The 15821-nt window shown below is 39.8% G+C and overlaps 1 protein-coding gene across 1 annotated transcript in view; it reads left to right on the top strand.

Moving 5' to 3' along the window:
• The window catches only part of LOC308651752 (sulfotransferase 1A1-like), a gene marked incomplete at its 3' end in the record, with an annotated part of 235386 nt that overhangs the window by 31790 nt on the left and 187775 nt on the right, over nucleotides 1-15821 (top strand). The window lies entirely within an intron of this gene.

The following is a 15821-nucleotide window of genomic DNA, read 5'->3' as shown; positions in this document are numbered from 1 at the left end:
CTTTGCCCCTACTGAGATAACTGTCTATAACCACTGGATGTTATCTCTAGCTGCTCTGTCATTCCCATTCAGGAGACAAGCCTGTCTCCTGAACACTCCCCCACTCTCCCAGTTCGCCCCATGCTGCCCCCTCTCAGCAGAAAGTAGCCAGATGGAATTACTCCGTCCCCACATCACTTAGAAAAACAAAAATGGAGGAATGTTAGTTGCAGAGCAGGCTGAAAAAAATGTTATCTGCAGGGTGAGCTGAACACCAGACCCTCACCCTCACCTGTCTGGTTCCTTGTTGCTTGTTTGCCTCAAGTCTGAACACTTGACCCCCACCTGTCTGGTGCAATGGAAACCCACATCTGACCCCTGCTGCATTTACCTGAAGGCAGAAGATGACACCCTTAGCAACTACTGAATGATCCAATCATTGTACACCAACAAGGCAGGTTGCAGACCCAGAGACCCCATTAAATTTTGGTTATAAAAACTCTCCTGCTTCTCCCTTTCTCTCTCTCTCTCTCTCTCTCTCTCTCTCTCTCCTCTCCTCTCCTCTCCTCTCCTCTCCTCTCTCCTCTCTCCTCTCTTTTCTCTTCTCTCTCCCCTCTCTTCTATCTTTTCCTGCTCTCTTTCCCCTTTCTCTTTCTCTCTCTCTCACTTCTCTCTCTCTCTCTCTCTCTCTCTCTCTCTCTCTCTCTCTTGGTTGCTCTGAGTGTCATGGTCACTTTCCTTTCAGGACTGTTACACATTCCTTGAGGCAACACCTTCCAGCAATATATTTTAACTTATTCTTTAAAATTTATTGCTGGGACACTAAAGGCAAGACTTTTACAGTCATCTGGGTGCAAAGGTATAGAGACAAGGTAATTATTTTCAAAGGATATTTTGAAAGAAGCTATTATTGTTAAATGATAATCTAAAGGAATAGCTGTAGGAGAAGATAGCCCAGATTGTAAGGCTCCCATGGGCTTTATAACATGATTAATAGCTCTAAGGTCTTGTAATAATTTCTAATTACCAGACTTTTTATTAATTACAAAGATGGGTGTGTTCCAAGGGCTGAGCATAGGCTCTAAATGGCCAGCCTGAAGTTGTTCCTTGACTAACATGTGGGCTAGTTTAAGTTTTTCCCCTGTTAGGGTCACTGACTAATCCAGATTGGCTCTTCTGTGAGCCAATTAATTTTTTCTGTTGTTCTCTGGGTCAGGGATAATGTCAGGGCCCCTACCAAAAATTTTGGCTGGGTACATTAATTAGTTTCTGTTGGGGAGATTGGGTCATAGGCAGGTACGCTTCCTGTAAATTTTCCTCAATTTCTCTAGTAATAAATCTTTGATTAAGTCCCTCAAATGACCTGATAGAATTTGAAGTCACTAACAATAAACTTAAGCTGCCTAAATATCAAGGGCTCCATAAATTTACTGGTAAAGTGTCTAAAACATAAGCCTTGAAAATTCCAGAATTACCATCTTTATTTTCCCAGTGAAGATATAGGGCACTTTGTGTAGGTTGAGATATCTGACCTGTGCCCTCTATGTCGGCGGGCAAAATATGTAAAGGTCAGCTTTTGGGCCAAAATCTATGAGACAGAACAGATTTATCAGCCCCAGTATATATTATACCTCAAAAATTTTTATGATTAATTTTAAGTTCCAGTAAAGGGCACTCCTGCTGAATTAATTGAGACCAGTACACTCAGTCCAGGGACCTGGAAATTGAGGTCTTAAACAGGTCATCCATGGAGTGGCAAGGCAGGAGTGTTAACTGCGCCAGCACATCCCTTGTAGAGAGCCAAATGGCATGTTCTGATTGTACTGTGATTTTAATCTCATCTCTAAAATTTGAATCAATCATTCCTGGCATTACCTGAATTCCCTTTTTAAAATTATTTCATCCAAAAATCAGGCCTATGGTATCTGGGGTTAATGGCCCAACAAATCACAGTAGGAACTCATTGCTGGCTGGTAATAGTGACAAGCGGACATGGCCCACTCTGATGATGTCAGAGCCTGCGACTCTCCTTCTGTTGCATACTGCAGTGCCCCTCTTGTTTGGCAGGACTTGGATAGGCCCTGACTTAGGTTTTTAGGCCCCAAAGAAGGCAGAAGTGAGGTCAGAAATGGCAACGGGCTGCTGCCATATCTGTCCCAATCTTCCCTCGCCATGCAGTCATCTCCCCCATTGTGTTGCCTGTGTGAACCAGGAGAGGTCTCTGCCCTATTGTGGGGAGACCCACAGTGTGGAGCCAATTGCTCAGTTCCACCACAATTGACACACCGCCCTCAAGAATGGAGTCTTGACCAGGTGTCTCTTGCCTAGGGTGTGAGTTCAGTTGCTGTTTTATCAAGAATATTCAGCAAATTTAATCCTCATGGAGTCTGAGACAGGATTTTAAACAACAGATGGTCACAAATGCAGTCCAGATGTGAGAAAATCCGAGTCACTCTGTGCACAGAACCCGAACAGCTGAACAACAGTTCACCACAGCCAGGTGAAATTGAGTGCTGTGGAGTTCTGGCAGCTCAGAGAAGCAGAGTTTCAGATCCTGTGGAGATCTGCTACCTGCATCTCCACAGGGCACGGGACCGAGGACTGAAGTCAGGTCTTAGTGGAAAAACAGCCCAGGTCCATCCTCCTCACCAGACACCCCAGCGCAGAAAGGAGTGGTCACCACCTTGGAGAATCTACTTCATTAGCTTTGGGCAGATCACACAGCAGCAAGGTTGGTGACAGATCAGGTGTATGACCGCCAGCTGCCACCTCCACCCAGCTGGGATAACTCAAAAACTTTCTCCCCAGCTCTCCCAGGGTGTGAATATCAGAGCCGAGGGAAACTGAAAAGGAACCTGACCTCCAACTCCCCCTCCCCCCAGCAGCGACTACTGAAACCTTTCTCACCAGCTCTTGGGGGGCGTGGCTATCAGAGGGAATAAGACAGAACAGTTGCCAGTTTCCAACTCCCTCTCTTCACAGCCATGATGACTGGGTGACTAACAAAGAGAGCGCCCAGTTGTTCAAGAGGGCAGGGAAGCCAGGATACCGCATGCCCAGAGTGAAGCTAGAGCTGTGAAGAGGAGCCTCAGTAATTGGGGTCTGGTGGGCAGGAGAAGTGAGGGGGCTAGAGACTAGGAGCAACCCAAAGAGACCGGGATTGGAGAGACACCTGGCAGGGGAGGGAGAGCCACCCCACAGGGATTGCTTCCTACATTCTGAGGACAGAGACTTAGCCTGGAAAGCACAACACCACCTACTGGAAGAGAAGAAAATAGAACTCTAAGAGTGCATTTCTTTCTTTCTTTTTTCTTCCTTTTTTGTTCTTTTCTTTCTTTCTTTCTTCTTCTTTTCTTTCTCCTTCTCTTCCCATCCCAACCTCCCAAGCGTTGCTAATTCTACTACATGTAATTTACTAAATGCAGATAGGTGAATGTTTCTAGGCTTTTTATAGTCCTCCTAAGTACTTAGCTACCCCCAAATACTCCTGTCTATTCTCCTGTTAATATCCCTTTTCATTAGAGCCCTCCTCCAAAGTAGCTAAGATATACTAACCCCATATCCTCACAATCTTTCCCCCTAAACATAAAGTCCTACAACCCTCAGTTCTCTATATGCCACGAGAATCTGTATGCCTTTTATGAAACTAATGAATTTACTTTAAATTACAATTGAACCCAACTTCTCTAGACATTGTCTCCCATCACAAAGGAGAGATCTTGGAGCTATACAAAAGCAAAACAAATTTATAGGAGAAAATAATAACACAGCAGTCACACAGAGCTGGAAAGAAATGTGAGCATCATGAAAAAACAAGGAAAAAAACCGAACAAACAATGCAGGACAACTCAACAATAGAGGAGTTGGTAGCTACAGCAGAGAGAATGTCAGATAAAGATTTCAAGATATACATGCTAAGATGTTATGGAGTCTCAAGGAAGACCTTAGACAGCAAATGCAGACAATGAAATATCACTTCAACAATGAATTACATAAACAAATTCAAGAAGCAAAAAAAGAGCAACTCTACAGGGAGATAGAGGTTATACAAAAAAATCAAACAAAAATAATGGAAATGAAGGAAATTGTAAACCAAATTAAAAATTCAAATGAGAGTATCACCAGTAGAGTAGACCAATTAGAAGTCAGAACATCAGACAACGAAGACAAAATATATCATCTCGAAAAGAGTCTAGTCAACTCAGAAAGGCTGGTAAGAAACCATGAGCAGAACATCCAAGAGATTTGGGATATCATAAAAAAACCAAACTTGGGTCATTGGAATAGAGGAAGGTATAGAGGTCCAAACCAAAGGAATGAGCAATCTGTTCAATGAAATAATTTTATAAAACTTTCCAGATATGAAGAATGAAACAGAAATCCAAATCCTAGAAGCCTAGAGGATGCCGAATGTACAAAACCACAAGAGACCCACACTCAGACACATTATAATAAAATGTCCAACCTACAGAACAAGGAGAGAATTTTAAAAGCCACAAGAGAAAGGAGGCAGATTACATTTAGGGGTAAACCAATTAGGTTAATGGCTGATTTTTCAACACAGACACTGAAAGCTAGAAGATCCTGGAACAACGTATTTCAAATGCTGAAAGATAATGGGTTCCAAACAAGAATCTTGTATCCAGCAAAATTAAGCTTCAGGTTTGACAATGAAATAAAACCTTCCACACTAAACAAAAGTTAAAAGAATTCGCAGCTAGAAAACCAGCACTGCAAAGCATTTTGGGCAAAACACTACATGAAGAGGAAATGAAAAACAACAATGAAAATTAACAGTGGGAGGTAGCACAGTAAAGGGAAAAACTAATCAAAGAGGAAAAACAAATCAAGTTAAATAACAAAAATAAACAAACATGGCTGGAACTACAAATCATATCTCAATAGTAACCCTAAATGTTAATGGCTTAAACTCACCAATCAAGAGACATAGGCTAGTAGACTGGATTAAAAAAAACAGATCCAACAATATGCTGCCTACAGGAGACTCATCTGATAGGAAAAGACATACACAGGATGAAGGTGAAAGGTTGGGAAAAATCATACCACTCCCATGGACCTCGGAAGCAAGTAGGGGTGTCCATACTCATATCAAATAAAATTGACTTCAAGCCAAAGTTAATCAAAAGGGATAAAGAAGGACACTACATACTGCTAAAGGGAACCATTCACCAACAAGACATAACAATCATTAATATATATGCCCCAAACAATGGTGCAGCTATGTTCATAAAGCAAACTCTTCTCAAGTTCGAGAGGCAAATAGACCACAACACAATAATCATGGGTGACTTTAAAACACCTCTCTCACCACTGGACAGATCTTCCAAACAAAAGTTGAATAAAGAAACTATAGAACTCAATAACACAATTAATAACCTAGACTTACCTGACATATATAGAATATATCAACCATCATCAAGCAGATACACTTTTTTTCTCAGCAGCACATGGATACTTCTCAAAAATAGACCATATATTATGCCATAGGGCAACTCTTAGCAAATATAAAGGAGTAGAGATATTACCATGCATTTTATCCGATCATAATGGAATGAAATTGGAAATCAATGATAAATAAGGAAGAAAAATTCCTACATCACTTGGAGAGTGAACAATATGCTACTGAATGAACAATGGGTTATAGAATACATCAAGGAGGAAATTAAAAAATTCTTAGAGATAAATGAAAACACAGACACAACTTATCGAAATCTATGGGACACTATGAAAGCAGTACTAAGAGGAAAATTCGTTGCATGGAGTTCATTCCTCAAAAAAAGAAAATCCAACAAATAATTGGATTTTAACACTACATCTCAAAGCCCTAGAAAAAGAAAAGCAAGTCAACATCTAATGCAGTAGAAAGCAAGAAATAATTAAAATCAGAGCTGAAATCAATGAAATCAAAATAAAAGAAACAATTGAAAAAATTGACAAAACTAAAAGTTAGTTCTTTGAAAAAATAAATAAGATCAACAGACCCTTAGCCATGCTAACAAAGAGAAGAGAGAGAACCCAAATTACTAGTATATGGGATGAAAAAGGCAATATCACAACAGACACTACAGAAATACAGAAGATAATTAGAAATTATTTTGAAACCTTATACTCCAATAAAATAGAAAATTGTGAAGGCATCGATAAATTTCTTAAGTCATATGATCTACCCAGATTGAGTCAGGAAGATATACACAACTTAAACAGACCAATATCAAGTGAGGAAATAGAAGAAGCCATCAAAAGACTACCAACCAAGAAAAGCTCAGGACCAGACAGATATACAGCAGAATTTTATAAAACCTTTAAAGAAGAACTAATACCAATACTCTTCAATCTATTTCAGGTAATAGAAAAAGAGGGAGTACTTCCAAATTCATTCTACAAGGCCAACATCACCCTGATTCCAAAACCAGACAAAGACACTTCAAAGAAAGAAAACTATAGATAATATCTCTAATGAATATAGGTGCAAAACTCCTCAATAAAATTCTGGCAAATCGGATACAAAAACATATCAAAAAGATTGTGCACCATGATCAAGTGAGACTCATCCCTGGGATGCAAGGCTGGTTCAATATACGGAAATCAATAAATGCAATTCACCATATTAATAGACTTAAAGATAAGAACCATATGATCATCTCGTTAGACACAGAAAAAGCATTTGACAAAAATACAGCATCGCTTTATGTTCAAAACATTAGAAAAACTAGGGATAATAGGAACTTACATTAACATTGTAAAAGCTATCTACACTAAGCCTCAGGCCAGCATCATTCTAAACCGAGAAAAATTGAAGGCATTCCCTCTAAAATCTGGAACAAGACAGGGATGCCCTCTCTCACCACTTCTATTCAACATAGTTCTGGAAGCACTAGCCAGATCAATTAGATGAAAGAAATTAAAGGTATAACTACAGGAAAAGAAGAACTTAAATTAGCACTATTTGCTGATGACATGATCCTATACCTAGCAAACCCAAAATATTCTACCAAGAAACTTCTAGAACTAATAAATGAATTCAGCAAAGTGGCAGGATATAAAATCAATACCCATAAATCAAAGGCATTCCTGTATATCAGTGACAAATCCTCTGAAATGGAAATGAGGAAAACTACCCCATTTATAATATCCTCAAAAAAATACTTGAGAATCAACCTAACAAAATAGGTGAATGATCTATACAATGAAAACTACAGAACCCTAAAGAGAGAAATTGAAGAAGTCTTTAGAAGATGGAAAGATATACCTTGCTCAAGGATAGGCAGAATTAATATTATTAAAATGGCCACATTACCAAAAGCACTTTACAGATACAATGCGATTCTGATGAAAATCCTAATGGCACTCCTTGCAGAAATAGAAAAAGTAATCATGAAATTCAACTGGAAAAATAAGAGACCCAGAATAGCTAAAGCAATTCTAAGCAGGAAGAGTGAAATAGGTGGTATCGCTATACCAGATTTCAAACTATACTACAGAGCAATAGTAACAAAAACAGCATGGTAATGGCACCAAAACAGGCTTGTAGATCAATAGTACAGAATAGAAGACACAGAGACCAACCCACAAAATTACAACTACCTTATATTAGACAAAGATGCTAAAAGCATGCAATGGAGAAAGGATAGCATCTTCAACAAATGGTGCTGGGAGAACTGGAAATCCATATGCAACAAAATGAAATTGAATCCCTTTCTCTCACCATGTACAAAAGTTAACTCAAAATGGATCAAGGAGCTAGGAATCAAACCAGAGACTCTGCGACTAATAGAAGAAAAAGTTGGCCCTAATCTCTATCACATGGGGTCAGGCCCCAAATTCCTTAATAAGACATGTATAGCACAAGAGTTAAAACCAAGAATCAACAAATGGGACGAATTCAAAATAAAAAGTTTTTCTCAGCAAGAGAAATAATATGTGAGGTAAATAGGGAGCCTACATCCTGGGAACAAATTTTTACCCCTCACACATCAGATAGAGCTCTAATCTCTGGAGTATACAAAGAACTCAAAAAGTTAAACAACAACAACAAAAAAAATAAATAATTCGATCAACAAATGGGCCAAGGACCTGAACAGACAATTCTCAGAAGAGGATATACAATCAATCAACAAATACATGAAAAAATGCTCACCATCTCTAGCAATCAGAGAAATACAAATTAAAACTACTCTAAGATACCATCTCACTCCAGTAAGAATGGCGGCCATTATGAAGTCAAACAACAACAAGTGCTGGTGAGGATGCGGGGAAAAAGTTACACTCATACATTACTGGTGGGACTGCAAATTGGTGCAGCCAATATGGAAAGCAGTATGGAGATTCCTTGGAAAGCTGGGAATGGAAACACCATTTGACCTAGCTATTCTCCTTCTCAGACTATTCCTAACAGACCTAAAAAGAGCGTACTACAGGGACACAGCCACATCAATATTTATAGCAGCACAATTCAGAGTAGGTAGACTGTGGAACCAACCTAGATGTCCTTCAATGGATGAATGGATAAAAAAATGTGGCATTTATATGCAATGGAATATTACTCAGCACTAAAAAATAACTAGATCATGGCATTTGCAGGGAAATGGATGGCATTAGAGCAGATTATGCTAAGTGAAGTTAGCCAATCCCTAAAAAACAAATGCTGAATGTCTTCTCTGATATAAGGGGGTGACTCAAAATGGGATAGGGAGGAAGAGCATGAGAAGAAGATTACCACTAAATAGGGAAGAGAGGTGGGAGGGAAAGAGTGGGAGAAGGGAAATTGCACGGAAATTGGAAGGAGACCCTCATCGTTATACAGATTGCACGTATGGTGATGTGAGGGGAAAAAAAGTGTGTCACACTAGATTGGGTAGAGAGAAGTGATGGGAGAGGAGGGGAGGGGAAGGGGGGATTGCTGCAGTCTGGCTGGGCACAAACCATGAGCCACTGAAGCAGGAACAAACTTTATTTTTGAACTCCACCAAAACACTTCACACATGCTCCTGGGAAATTCTCCCGAATCCCACGCGGCTCATCCAGGAATCAGCCACCGGAAATATCTCCTCCAGAAAATCCCTCCTCCTGTACTTCCCCAACCAATGGGAACTCTCTGGGAATCCCCGGGAATCCCCACGAGAACTCCAAAGTAGCGTGAGAACTCCAAAGTAGCAGCCGAGGCGGATAGTAATGCCTTGCGTGTCAACCAATACTATTGGCAAAATGCCAGGGGCCATTCTGACTCGGCTGTGGCTCTCAGCATCTCCCCCCTTCTGTTTAATTAAACAACAAGAAATGTGGCTTAGGGACTGTGCCTGTTAGGTTGTCCAATACAACATATGGTGCTTACCCGTCATCGGATGAGCTGACCTCTAGGCGTCAGCCTCCTGTCTTAGGTTGGTACCACTGCAATTGGATCATACCTGTCACTGACTACTGGTACAGCATACAGCCATACTTGTGGATAGGCCTTTGCACCAGTGTGGAGGGGTGAGGTTCTTTGCCAAACCTCTGTTGGCCCCCAAATTTAGCCTTGGCACCAGTGGTGGGGTGAGGTTCTTTGCCTCACCTCTGTTGGCCACCAAATTTTAGACCATCACTAGCAGAAGGGAGGAGGATACATAAATGCCATGACACCAAGCCAATTGACGGCTCCTTTGGAAAAATTGTATCACCAGTGACACCATCAGCAAAGATACCCCAGCACTACCACAACTCGTTGCACCAACAGATAGTTCACAATGCACACAAGTGATACATAGTCCAGGCAAGTTCTGCAAGCAGTTCAAAGCAGAGGAATCCATCAATATGTCCATTTCCTCCCAAAGTAAATTGACTCCTTGATTGAGCATTACTTGTTGAGTTATTATTCATTGATGCATCAGTTTATACAGTTTGTTGTGATAAATATGGAAGAAGCTGTAGTTTGGTTTTATCTTTGTCTTCACCGGCACTGGGATTAAGAGAGGAATTCTGGCAATGATGCTAAAAAAAATTATGTAACATTCCAACAGGTACTAAGAAAACAATTTTCTGAACAATTTACATTATCCTGAACAGAATTATTAAATATAATGAAAAGGAAAGGTGAAAGTAAACAAACAGATCTGTTAACCTCCTTATTTGTTCACATATTAAAACAATCCTCAACAGCTGTTTACCCAATTTAAATTAAACCATTAAAATCACATGAATAAAAAAAAAATTGGATCCATTTTTTTTCATGAGCGCTCCTCATATATGATATATGGACATACGCACACATAGACTTACAACACCAAACACAAGTGTGCACACAAACGTACAACACATAAGACAATAGTAAAGGCCTTGTAGCTTTACACAGGTGAAATTTCCATTGCAATGTTTAAAACTCCACAGTCAAAAAATAAAACTGATCAGAAAAACATTAACCTAGGTCTGTAGGAGCTCAAAAAATAAAATAGAACTTTATGATATGGGAAAAGGCAATAATAAAATAGATATTGAAAAAAGCATCCTGGTTAATCACTGTCGCAGATGTAAGAATAGCCAAGCTGGAGCTCTGGATATCAGCTGTTATGGATTTGAGTCAAATCATCTTCTTTTTGGTCTGTAGAAATCGCTTTGGTTAGTCTCTCTGGAATCCAAATCGGCTGTTGTTCTCCCTGTGGAAACACAAACAGAACCCTGACTCCAGACAATCACTGGGTCAGGACCTTAGTTAATCTCTCTGGAATCCAAATCAGCTGCTGTTCTCCCTGTGGAAACACACAAACAGAACCCCAACTCCAGACAATCACTGGGTCAGAACCTTTCCATTGTCCTGTTAGAATATCCCTCCTAAGTACCTTAGGCTTATGTACATTTTTTGGACACATATGCCTTTCTGCAGCACTAAGCCCTGATGAATCCAAATTTAAAAAGTTTAGAGTAAAAAGGGTTATTTTAAGTTTATCTTTGGGGAATATATACCCCTTCCCAATTCCCTCTTTTTGCTTTAATAAGTACATTTTAATAGTTTGATGAGCTCTTTCAACTATGCCTTGTCCCTGTGGATTGTATGGGATTCCTGTTATATGAGTAATGCCAAATGATGAGCAAAATTGTTTAAAAGAGGTAGAGGTATAGCCAGGACCATTATCTATTTTTAACTGTTTTGGAACGCCCACAGTAGCAAAATTTTGTAAGCAATGAGGTATAATATCTTTAGTTTTTTCTCTGGCATGAAGGGAGCCCATCAAAAATCCGGAAGAAGTATCAACTGTAATATGCAAATATTGTAATTTTCCAAATTCTGGCAAGTGTGTGACGTCCATCTGCCAAATATGGTTAGGTATCAATCCTCTAGGATTGACTCCAAGATTAACTTGTAGTAAAAAGGTCACACAATTTTGATATTGTTTTATTATTTGTCTAGCTTGTTCCTTAGTTATTTTTTTCAAAGAGAGAGTGAGAGAGGAGAGAGAGAGAGAGAGCAAGAGAGCGAGAGAGAGAGAGAGAGAGAGAGAGAGAGAGAGAGAGAGAGAGAGAGAATTTTTAATATTTATTTTTTAGTTCTCGGCGGACACAACATCTTTGTTGGTATGTGGTGTTGAGGATCGAACCCGGGCCGCGTGCATGCCAGGCAAGCGCGCTACCGCTTGAGCCACATCCCCAGCCCCATTCCTTAGTTATTTTTAAATGCTTTTGTAAAGTATTAGCATTGACATGGAACCTTTTATGAAAATTTGTTGCTTCTTCTAGTGTAGAGAAAATATGTATGTCGTGTGTAGTTTTATCTGCTAAATCATTGCCCAAACTAAGGGCTCCAGGCAATCCTGTATGTGCTCTGATATGTCCTATAAAGGATGGATCTTTTCTGTCCCAGATTAGACTTTGTATAGTGTAAAAAAATAGAAAACAGTAGAGGAAGGAGAAATCCTACCAGCATCTTCAAGGGATACTATAGCATTAACTATATACTGACTATCAGAAAATAAATTAAATACAGAATCTTTAAACATCACAAAAGCTTGTAAAACTGCATTAAGCTCTACCTTTTGAGCTGATTGTTTGGGTACTCAAAATGTAAAAGTTTGATCAGGGGTAACTACTGCTGCTGTACCATTAATTGACTCATCAATGAATACATTTGGAACATTCATGATAGGTGTTTTTCTTGTCATTTTTGGAAAAACTACAGGATGCGAGGACCAAAAAGACAACAAAGGATTAGATGGTAAGTGGTTATCAAATGAAACATTAGATTTACACATGATTATTGCCCAAGCATTTAACTCATTAGCTAACTCATCAATTTGATCCATAGTATATGGAATAATAATTTTATTGGGAGAAATTCCACACACTCCCTTTGCTGCTTTTATTCCTTTGAGTATTAATTGTCCTACAGCCTCAGGATACCTAGTAAGAATAGTGTTAGGAGAATAAGATAAATGTATCCATAATAATGGATCTTCTTGCCAAAATACTCCTGTAGGAATATTTTTTTGTTGGTATTACAATAAATAATAAAGGCAAACTTATATCAATTCTATCCAAATGCATATTTTCCATATATGTTTCAATAATTTTTAATGCTTTTCTTGCTTCAGGCGTTAACATGCGGGGTGAATTTGGATCTGATGGACCTTTTAGGATATCAAATAAAGGTCCCAACTCTCCTGTTGGTATGCCTAGATAAGGCCTTATCCAATGTACGTCTCCCAATAACTTTTGAAAGTCGTTAAGTGATTTGAGTTGATCTACTCGAATTTGAGTTTTTGGTGGACGGACCATGGTTGAGGATAATAGAACTCCTAAATAATTAATTGGAAAATTTAAATTGTACTTTATCTATTGTTATCTCTAGATTATAATTTTTTAATAAATTTGTAAGTGTGGCATAACATTCTAGCAATGTGTTTTTATCTTTGTGTGCTAACAATACATCATCCATATAGTGAAATATTTGTAGTTCAGGATTTTGATTTCTAAGTGGCTGGATTACTTTGTTAACATAAATTTGACACATAGTTGGGCTGTTAGCCATCCCCTGAGGAGTACTTTCTATTCATATCTCTGATCAGGACCTTCATAATTCAGTGCAGGGATAGTAAATGCAAAACGTGGACTATCCTCAGGATGAATTGGAATTGAAAAAAAAATAATCTTTAATATCTATGCTAAAACATACCAGGTTTTTGGCAAAGCAGACAATTGAGGAATCCCTGATTGAGCAGGTCCCATAACAACCATCTCATTATTAATGGCTCTTAAATCTTGCAATAATCTCCATTTACCAGATTTCTTTTTAATGACAAAAATGGGAGTATTATAGGGAGATACGGAAGGTTGTATATGTCCCTCCGCTAATTGTTGTTTGACCAGGTCATGGGCTGCTTGTATCTTTTCTTTAGTCAGGGGCCACTGAGGAACTCATACTGGTCTTTCTGATTTCCAAGTAATTTTATTGCCTCAGTGACCCCTTCTGAAAACCCAATCCATGTCTATTTATTCCTTGATCTATTTGAATTGGTGCTGCTATACCTTGTTCTTGTTCTCTTAATCTTTTTTCTTTCCTGAAACCTGTTTAGCCCTAATAGTGGGTGCATTTGGATTGATGTTATTTGTTAATGTGAAACCTAATTGATCTAGGACATCTTATCCCCATAAATCTATAGGAAGATGATCCAATAAATATGGCTGTATAGTTCCTTCACATCCTTCAGGATCCTTCCAATCTAATACCATTGCACTTCTATGGGAATTAGTTGCCACTCTTAGGCCTCGAAGCATTTGAGTGGCTTGTTGTAATGGCCAATGTTTTGGCCATTCTTGACGAGATATGATGCTAAGGTCTGCACCTGTATCAAGTAGCCCATTAAATTCATGTCCTTGAATATTTAGTTTTAGCATGGGGCAAGAATCTAAATTTAAAGACAGCATAGCCCAATCTACACCTGTGGAGCCAAATCCCCTGGAACCTCTTTCTATACTACTGCTGGAAAATTTATCATGTAGGCTGGGTATTATTAATAACTGTGCTATTCTATCTCCTGGTAAAATATCTGATATACCCTTTGGAGAACTAGCTATAATTTTTCACCTTCATAATCAGGATCAATTACCCCAGGACTTATCATAAGTCCTAACAATAAGCCTAGTGTTCCTTGGGGAAGAGGTCCTTTTACTCCTGTGGGAATGATTTGAACTCTCATCTCTGGAGTTAGTACTGCTCTGGTGGAGGCGCAGATGGCCAACCCTGCGCTCCCTCTGGTTCGTCTGATGAGAGATCTGATGGATAATGTGTCCTGGGCACTACCCTGATGGTGTTGCTGGGTTCCTCCATTGTGTTTCTGGGTTCCTCCTGCCCTCCTGCCTGCTCAAGTACAGGGCATGCTAATCTTTGAGGTCCTGTCTCAGTATCCCATCTATCAACTATGGGGGTTGGGGCCCCCCCAGTATATGTTGTCTCCATAGGTGGAGCTGTTGGTTGGACCTTACGTCCTCTGGTGATAGAAGATATCTTGCACCAAGCTCTTTTGGCACATGCAGTGATCTCATCATAAATGGCCAGATTGTAATTTAATTATCTCTCTAGGCCTGTAAATCCCCCAGTTCCCATTAACATCTCCAAAGGGGCATCAAAGCCTTGCCTCCGGTGTCTCTCAGCCTGTTCAGTGCAATAATCATACCAGTTAGATCACCAAGTACAGTGTCTGCACTGTACTTTGCCTGCTTCCTCTGTAACCCCCTCAAAAACACGGTTCACTAAACTTCTATAGTGAACTCATTCAGTCAATCTATAAATTCACCCCGAGTCCCTGGTTCGAGGTGCCACCTGCCACCCTCAACCTGTGCAGTCAGTTGAACTTAAGGTCGCTCATGTTAATTTGCTGGGACATCAAATAAAATGCAGACACTGTACTTTACCTTTAAACAAGCTTTAGGACAGCTTCTCCACTCTTGGCCTCAGGCTCCCCAAAAGAGAGAGCAAGAGAAAATCATGAGAGGCTGGGGAGAGGGAGGGAGGGGGAGAGGGAGAGGGAGAGGGAGAGGGAGGGGGAGAGGGAGGAGAGGAGAAAGAGTGAGAGTGAGCCTATTCGGAAGTGATTTTTTACTGGGGGGACTCTTGTTCTTAGAAAGTTCTATCCATAAAAGGCCAGAAGGGGCAGGGACTCATGAGTGTAACTCAACCCTCAGATGTTGACTTCTACATCTGAAGTGACGCCTTTGCTATCCAAGATAGGACAATGCCCAAGTCACCACAAATGAAGTGATTGGTCAGAGTCTCTTGCTTCAGGACTAGAAGGCATGGGCCATTCAGAGTGGCTCTCCACACATCCTATTTAGGGGGGCTTCATCTGCAAGTCAACCCCATGTTAATGTGGGCATAGGGGTCAGTTGCTGGTCAGAAATTACCTTAGTGCACCTGTGCTGCTCAAGGAATCTTCCTTCCCAGACAAACAGAGATATCTTTAGCCATAATTCCTAGCTTCACACCAAGCTCAGTGGATCCTGTCTAGAGTTAGTCCCATCAATCCTTTTCCCTTGATGTGTCTTTCCATTAGCTCCTTTGCTTCTGTTTATTTTCTACAATTTAACTACCACACTTTGCTTTCTTGTCTACTTTAGAAGTAGTTTAAAGAAGGACCTTAAAGTAATTTAAAGAACACTGTGGGCTGGCGTTGTGACTCACTGGTAGAGCATTCACCTGGCATGCATGAGGCACTGATTTTGATCCTCAGCACCACATAAAAATAAAATAAATGTATTGTGTTCACCTACCACTAAAAAAAAAAAAAGAACACTTGTGACCCTGCCTGCAGGACCTTTACTGAGGTAAACTCCTTCACACACATCCACATTTTTCTGAG

The sequence above is a fragment of the Spermophilus citellus genome, assembly GCF_964194105.1.
Source record: "Spermophilus citellus genome assembly, chromosome: 6".
Taxonomy (NCBI): domain Eukaryota; kingdom Metazoa; phylum Chordata; class Mammalia; order Rodentia; family Sciuridae; genus Spermophilus; species Spermophilus citellus.
This window is presented reverse-complemented; position numbering and strand designations above follow the sequence as displayed.